The sequence below is a fragment of the Pseudophryne corroboree genome (genome assembly GCF_028390025.1).
Source record: "Pseudophryne corroboree isolate aPseCor3 chromosome 3 unlocalized genomic scaffold, aPseCor3.hap2 SUPER_3_unloc_75, whole genome shotgun sequence".
NCBI lineage: Eukaryota > Metazoa > Chordata > Amphibia > Anura > Myobatrachidae > Pseudophryne > Pseudophryne corroboree.
Window position 1 is genome coordinate 333,631 of NW_026967569.1, and position 7,731 is coordinate 341,361.

The window sequence follows — 7,731 nt, forward strand, 5'->3', positions numbered from 1 at the left end:
TTGCCTAAGTCCCTATAGTCTTTCTTAAGGACAACCCACCTACCACTAACTTTGTCATTGGTGCCAACATGCACCAAGTCTGACGGGTCTTTACCAGCCCTTCCCAACAATCTATCTACCCTGTCCATGATGTGTCGTACCCGAGTACCCGGAAGACAACAGATTACGGCGATCACAGTCACGGTAGTAGGTTGCCCTGTCTTCCTGATAATAGAATCCCCTACCACCACAATCTGACTAGGTACTTCACTATCTTTTTCCCATCTGCATCGTAGGAACCGCTCCTCTGTCTCCTCCTTTTCCATAATTTCCTCACTGCCATCCTCAGAATCTTCATCCAATCAGGTGAATTTATTGGGGTTTGGCAGATCGGAGATATCCTGTCTTCTCCTCCCCCTCTTCTTCCTTCTAACCATGACCCAGCTGTCTACCTGATCTTCCTCATCTACCAGTGATCCCCCTGCAACTCCTCCACCATTCTATCTAACCTTTGCTCGAGATTGTGAATGCTCCTCAGTCGCATAACGGTCCGCTCTAGATCAGTTACCTGGGCTACCAGGGTGGCCGTACGGTCACATCTCGCACAGATGTACCCACACTTGGACTGTTGTGTCAGGTGCGCATACATCATGCACGACACGCACTGAGTGAGATTCCCAATCTCGGCCAACCCCATTTTTTTTCGTATAATCTGTTTTTATTGAATATAATACAGACATGTGCTATATAAACACGTAAGAACACATTAACTGACACTTAGAAAACGGCTTAATATAGTGGCGTACAGTAGTATAAACGAGGTAGTAGCAGCGTGTTCAGTATATACAAAGTCTGCACTAACATTTTTTGAGACAGGAGCCATTAGAAGAAAATAGACACAGGATGGAAAAAAGAAAATAACAGAGAAAAAGGTGACCAAGCCGAGAATGCAAAGAAGAGAAGGAAAGGATGTGTGAAAAGAACAGATATATTCAATTATGCAAACCCGAGACAAATGACAAATAGATTCTCATCTCATTTCGCAGAAGAATTATGGGTCTTGTACGACTCAGAGGTCTTCTATTCTATCCAAGGCAGCCATATAGCAATAAACTCAGACCGTCTATCCCCAGCACTCAGTAATATATCTTCCATATTCATATAATAATCCAGTCTGGAGAACCAGGTATGCCACGTAGGAGGATTGGAGGACCTCCACAGAGTGGGAATTACTGCCCGGGCGGCATTGCCAAGGTGTCGTAATAGTGATGTCTTATAGATAGAGAGTGGGGTAGTGGAATGGATCAACAACCAAATGGCCGGGTCAGATGGGACAGGAGCATGAAGGATAACACTGGAAATGGAAATTACATCACCCCAAAAAGTTTTAATAAGGGGACAGGTCCACCAAATGTGTAACAAAGAGCCTAAATCTTTATGACACCTCCAACAGGCAGGTGAGATAGATGGAGAAATGGCGTGTAGGAGGATAGGGTGTCTGTACCATCTCATCAGAATCTTATGCGTTTCTCTGACCTGTATGCATATGGAACTCCCATGGGCTTTAAGACAAATAGAGTCCCATTCCCTGTCTGAGAGTGAGATGTTCAGATCTCTTTCCCATTTCTGGGTGAAAGGAGGAGGGGCCAAGGAGTCAGACGCATACAGGAGTCTAGACAAGGTGGACACCGTGTGTACGGGGTTCTAGGGCGCAACACACATCCTTTCAAATGGAGTCGGCTCCCAGGATGCTTGCCGGTATATATTATCCGTAGATAGGAAGTGTCGAACCTGTAAGAACTTCCAGAAATCAGCCTGCGGGATCTCCCATTTCTTTTTCATCCACTAGGGGTCACTGGAGTACTCTTGGGATATGGACGGGCGCAGCCGAACAAAGGCACTGAATATTTAAATTTAGGACTCTCCCCCCTCCATATCCCCGAGTACCTCAGTGTACTCCCTCAGTGTTTTTTCGGTGCTCACAGCACGAACATCGGCTTGTGGGAAGTGCCCACATTTGAAGATTTTATTAAATTTTTATTTTTACTTTTTACACTTCCCTTCCCAGTTTCTTGAAAAACATGGGTCCGGGATAGTGCCGCTGCAAGGCAGCGCATGGCGTGTAGGTCCTCACAAAGAGCACCCTCACAGCCACAGGCAGCCACTGTCTCCTGCAAGCTGGACGGAGCTTACAGAAAGAAGCCCCGTCACAGCCAAGATGAGACAAAGAGCTGGAGCTGGAAGCTGGACGGAGCTTACAGGAGAAGCCCCGTCACAGCCAAGATGAGAAGCTGGACGGAGCTTACAGGAGAAGCCCCGTCACAGCCAATCTGAGACAGCTGGACGGAGCTTACAAGAAGCCCCGTCACAGCCAAGATGAGAAGCTGGACGGAGCTTACAGGAGAAGCCCCGTCACAGCCAATCTGAGACAGCTGGACGGAGCTTACAAGAAGCCCCGTCACAGCCAAGATGAGAAGCTGGACGGAGCTTACAGGAGAAGCCCCGTCACAGCCAATCTGAGACAGCTGGAACGAGCTTACAAGAAGTCCCGTCACAGCCAGGATGAAAGCCCCGTCAAAAGCTGGACGGAGCTTACAGAAGCGGCAAAGGTATGGTGGGGTTTCAGGGCGGTCAGCTCACGCTGCCGCCCTGCTGTGTGGGGAATGACGCTGATTACATGGCCCGCCGCCCGCCGCTGCTTACAGGATGCCGCCGCTGACTATGCTGGCGCGGTCTAGGGGACACAGCTCTGAGCGGCCGCACGTCACTCAGAGACGCCGGCCGCTCTTCCAGCGCTGATACCCGGCCACTGCTGTACGAGAGACGGAGCGGCCGCACGTCACTCAGACACGCCGCCCGCTCGTCCGGACCGCAGCTCCCCGGCGCTATACACAGCGCTCCCCTGCTTCATCTAGGTCCCTGCACCCGCTCCCGTCCGCTGCAGGTACATGGAGGGGAGAATCTACCTCACAAGCAGCGCAGCTGCAGGGGGGGTGAGGGGGAGTAAATGCCCATAGCAGCAGCACCAAGGCTGCATGGGTTAATAAGACATAGTTTTAACCAGGTAATCTAAACTATGTTTCTAATTGTATGAATGGCAGCCATTCTTAACATGCTTCCTGTTTTTTCTGTAGGCTGCCATGTAATGTAATACAAATGTTCTATTAACTGGATGTGATTATCACACTATAATAGGCTATTAAGCCTACATATATTAACACTGCAGCAGGTCCTGTGCTTTTCAGTGTATGCATGGCATGGGGGCCATTTTAATCATTACTGTTTCTTCCAGTTTATAATTCCAGAACATTCCGCCCATACACCTCTACTCCACAAGGAGGCGCAGGGGTGTTAGTGGGAATTTTTGTTCAGGTTTCACATAATTCTAGAACATTCCTGCCCTACATCTCTAAGCCACCAGAGGCGAAGGGGTGTTAGTGGGAATTTGGTTCGGTTTGCACACATGTGAACTGCTTTTCACATAAAGAATACTCTGGTTTCTCTTCAGATCTAATAAATCTTTCACCTTTTGCTAAAGATTTCCGTAGAGAGAAACAACCATGAGTTTCATATACATTTTTTATGCCTGGCTACGGCTGGCCTTAATATGCTTTTCAGCAACCAAAAATATATATATGACACAAAAGAACTTCAATAAGTCGTGCAAGTGTCTGTCCGTTGCCTATTGTGGTGTCGGTCTGCATAGCTAGTAAGCCTCTAGCGCAGACTAAAAATAATTTTACAGATTCTATGTTAAGCATTGGCAATTCAAATTAAAACAGCGGTAACATCTGAGTCTCGGAAGTACTCCGCCTGCTCTAACTAAAGACAGTCTTTTCAAAGGGCCAATTCCCTTTGGGTACCAGGGTTAATGCACGATTCTATGTCTGATCTCACACAATAACTACGAGTGAGAAGGGTGCATTACACCAGCACTCATATAGTGCGGGGTTTTTGACAACATACATTGCTAAAAACCAGTGAGTCAAGGTCTCCATTTTTACAGAGAATTAGTAGACTTTGACCACTATTTAATCGTTTTCAAAATAACGCGATCCGCCATTGGCAAATGCGTCTGTGTCAAACATTATAAAGACCCAAGATACATTTGGGTCATTAGGCTCTATGTATGGAAACAATGAGATCACTGTTAAAAGAAGCTGCAGAGTATATCTGTAAAGCTTCTACTAACGCCTGTTACTTCGATTCTCACTTTTCATCGTCGCTAGTTCAGCACGACAAGGCCAGAGCTTGTTTGGTCATAAATTTGATATTCAGCCATTATCGCATCCAGTATCAAAACGGAATACTGGTGCCGGCGTTTAATCCCTTTAGACTTCAGGTTTTTTTTTTCAAGGCGGTTGTACAAAACAGTCACGCCTTGTAACGACAGGACGCTACAGTCAGCAAGCCAGTGGTTTGATGACCTCGTTTCCAATTGTGGAAGCGCGTCTTTACATGTTACTTTTGCGGGGTTTCCAGAATTCAATTCATGAATGTCTCAGCTATTTACAGATCAAAGGACAATACTGGCTCTGTCGACCGGTTTGGCAGGTCGCCATTTAGTCTCTGCTGGTTTTCAGCTGTCTTTATAATCCAAGCAGTAGTATACCAACAGAGTCAGGGTTACGTATTCCCTCTGTTTGAGCAAAACCAGACAGCTCTGTCGCAATCTCAATCAGCAAGTCACTTACTGCAGTTGGAAAATGGATTTTCTGCGGTTAGTATTTGTTTATTGGAGCACAAAGTTGCATAATGGCACTTGATGCGTATTTACCCATTCCGGTTTGATCTTCGCAGGTTCTAGCGTTTGCAAATCGCCACAACCATTAACCATTTCAGGTCTACCGTTTCTTATCCTCGGGTATTTACCAAAGTGATGTTGGTGATGATAGGTCATCTCACATAAGAACTCTGTCGCAACAGAGTTTCTCTATCTTAGACGATCTGCTCATAAGAACTCTGTCTCAACAAAGTTCCTCTAACTTGCGCTACTAATGTATACTGCAGGTGGCAGATCACGTTCAAAAAATCCGTCTAAACGATGTCAATTCCTAGGTAAGGTTATAAATACGGTAAATCAAAGACATTTACCTACTACACCAGTAAGAACAAATGTACATCTAGTAATTAGTGCAAAACACGCACACTAGCGGTACATTGGTGTATTCACCTGTTAATAATAATAATGTGTTTCAAAGCGATTTAGTTCGCCGCACTTCACTCGCGGTTCCCACAGAGGGGCGAGGGTGTATATACTCTGGACGAGAGTCGCAGAGGTTCAGGAGTTGTAGTTAAAAAAGATCAGCGACAGAGGTTCTAAAATCACGACAGATTGCTGTCGATAAATGTCCTGGAACTCCGTGCATTTTACAATGCACTACATACTTCGCTTTCAGTCTCACAACGCAACGGCAGTTGCATACACAGGGAGAACCAAAAAGCCGCATGGCAATGCGGCAGGTAACTCTAATCCTCAATGACTCAGAACACCATTATGTGAAAATGTCAAGGGATCATTCCGTGAGTGGACATCTGTTACACAGATGATCTCACCCGTCAGGTTTTAAATCCTGAAAACTGGACATTAAATCCAGAGGTGTTTCATATGTGAGTCCACACAAGGGGTTTACCCTCAGGTATACATGATGGCATCTCGCCACAATTACAAAAGCTCAGTATGTGTACAAAACAACAGATCACAAGGGCAGTGGCGGTGGAGTCTCTCACATTCATGTGGTCATTCAGCATCGTGTATCTGGCTCCACCTGTTACAACAGGGAACGTTCTTTTACCCATAGTTACCTAGGTACCTATTACCTATGTACCGCAGCTGCGGTTGACGGGGTGAGGGTTCAAACAGCCCTCTTAAGAAATAGGGCATTACAGTATCGGTTATACCAACCATGTTACGAGCTAGTAAGCCGCTTAAGGCAGCTCATTATTACAAAAATTTAGTGTGCTTACATAGGTGGTAAACCTCGGAAGTTTCCAACATCATCCTTCAAGTTACCCGTATTCTGTTAAACGGGGTGGGATGGAAAACTGCGTTTATCTGCACTGAGGGTGCAGGTATCTGTGTGGTAAACTTATTTTCAAAGACGTTTGCCTCTATTGCGTCTGTACACACCTTTCTACAAGGTGTAATCAAAGTTCAGACTCTATTTATCCCACCTACAGCGCCAGGTGGCTTGAGGTTGGGTTCAGATTTCTTACAGTTTTCATATTTTGAACCCTTACAACAAATGGGGATTAAGTTCTCACTTTGGAAAACATTTTTCTTCTAGCCTTGGCTTCGGCAAGGGTTTTGTTTTCATATTTGGGTGCCTTGTATTCCAAGCCACCGTATTTGAGTTTTCTCATGACAAAGCAGATCTTCGGACGAATTCCGCTTTCGTATTATTCACATCAATATACCAATAGTGGTTCCTGTGTGGACAGCACATTCTAGAATTCTGAATGTGGTACACGCATTACGCGTTTATATATGTCCCGAACGTCTACAGTACGTGATACGGATACGTTGTTTGTTCTCTATGATGCTGCCAACTGGGGTTAGCCAGTTTCTCAGCAGACATTATCCAGTTGGATAATAATGACTACAAGTCAGGCTTACTTTAAGGTTAAGTTACAATCGCCTACGTCAGTAATAGCTCATCCCACAGGTTCTGTGGGAATGTCATACCCAGCGGGTCGTGGAGCGTCTACGACGCGGCTACATAGCCTTCAGGGCACCACGTTTGTGCACGTTTACACGTTATGAATGGTGGCGGCATCAGCATCTAGCTTTGGCTGCCTACTGTTACAAGTATCAAACAGCTCTCCCGCCCACGAGGGAAGCTTTGGTACGTCCCAAGAGTACTCCAGTGACCCCTAGTGGATGAAAAAGAAAATAGGATTTTGGTACTTACCAGGTAAATCCTTTTCTTTGAATCCATAGGGGGCACTGGACGCCCACCCAGAGCAGTTTTACCTGGGTTGTTTTAAGCTCAAGGGAGCTTAGGGTAACAAGTTTTACTTGGTTGGTATTAAGCTCAGAGGAGCTTATGGTAACACATTTTCACTGATTGGTTCAAATTATAAAGTTCTATCGGTTAAGGTGTCAACTGTTTAGTTGACAGTAAGGTTATGGGTCAACTTTGTTGTTGTCCGTTATGTTATAGGTATTCTCCATTGTCAACCTCTCTATATAGTTCCTGTTCGCTCAGTAAAAAACACTGAGGGAGTACACTGAGGTACTCGGGGATATGGAGGGGGGAGAGTCCTAAATTTAAATATTCAGTGCCTTTGTTCGGCTGCGCCCGTCCATATCCCAAGAGTACTCCAGTGCCCCCTATGGATTCAAAGAAAAGGATTTACCTGGTAAGTACCAAAATCCTATTTTTGCTCGAATATCTGAAAATTGCTTAACCCCGGATGGTTGATCTAGCTGATCTACTCTGAAAAGTGCCTCCAGCGCCCAGTTTTGGTAATAGACAAGGGAGAGGCCAGGTGGGAAAGCCAGGGTTACTCAAAAAGGAAGTTAGGGGGCCAAAGACCGAGGAGAGGGACGGTCGTCGTCTTATCCCTCTCCAAAAGGAGAGCGTAGGAGAAATAGTCGGGTGGGGTTGCGGAAGTTTGGGTAAGGTCGGGAGACAAGGGAAAATTTCAGGGTATAGATGAACATATAGGCCTTCCAAGGGGATCTGGTCTGAAGATCGACAGTATCTAGGTCGACAATGTTTAGGTCGACCACTATAGGTCGACAGTCAC

The 7,731-nt window shown here is 45.8% G+C and overlaps 1 non-coding gene across 1 annotated transcript; it reads left to right on the plus strand.

The window, feature by feature from the left end:
* The first annotated feature begins 3,467 nt into the window (after positions 1–3,467).
* LOC134984711 (U5 spliceosomal RNA) lies at positions 3,468–3,582 on the plus strand. The gene has a single exon (XR_010191769.1). It is a non-coding gene; the product is annotated as a U5 spliceosomal RNA (small nuclear RNA).
* Positions 3,583–7,731: the final 4,149 nt, after the last annotated feature.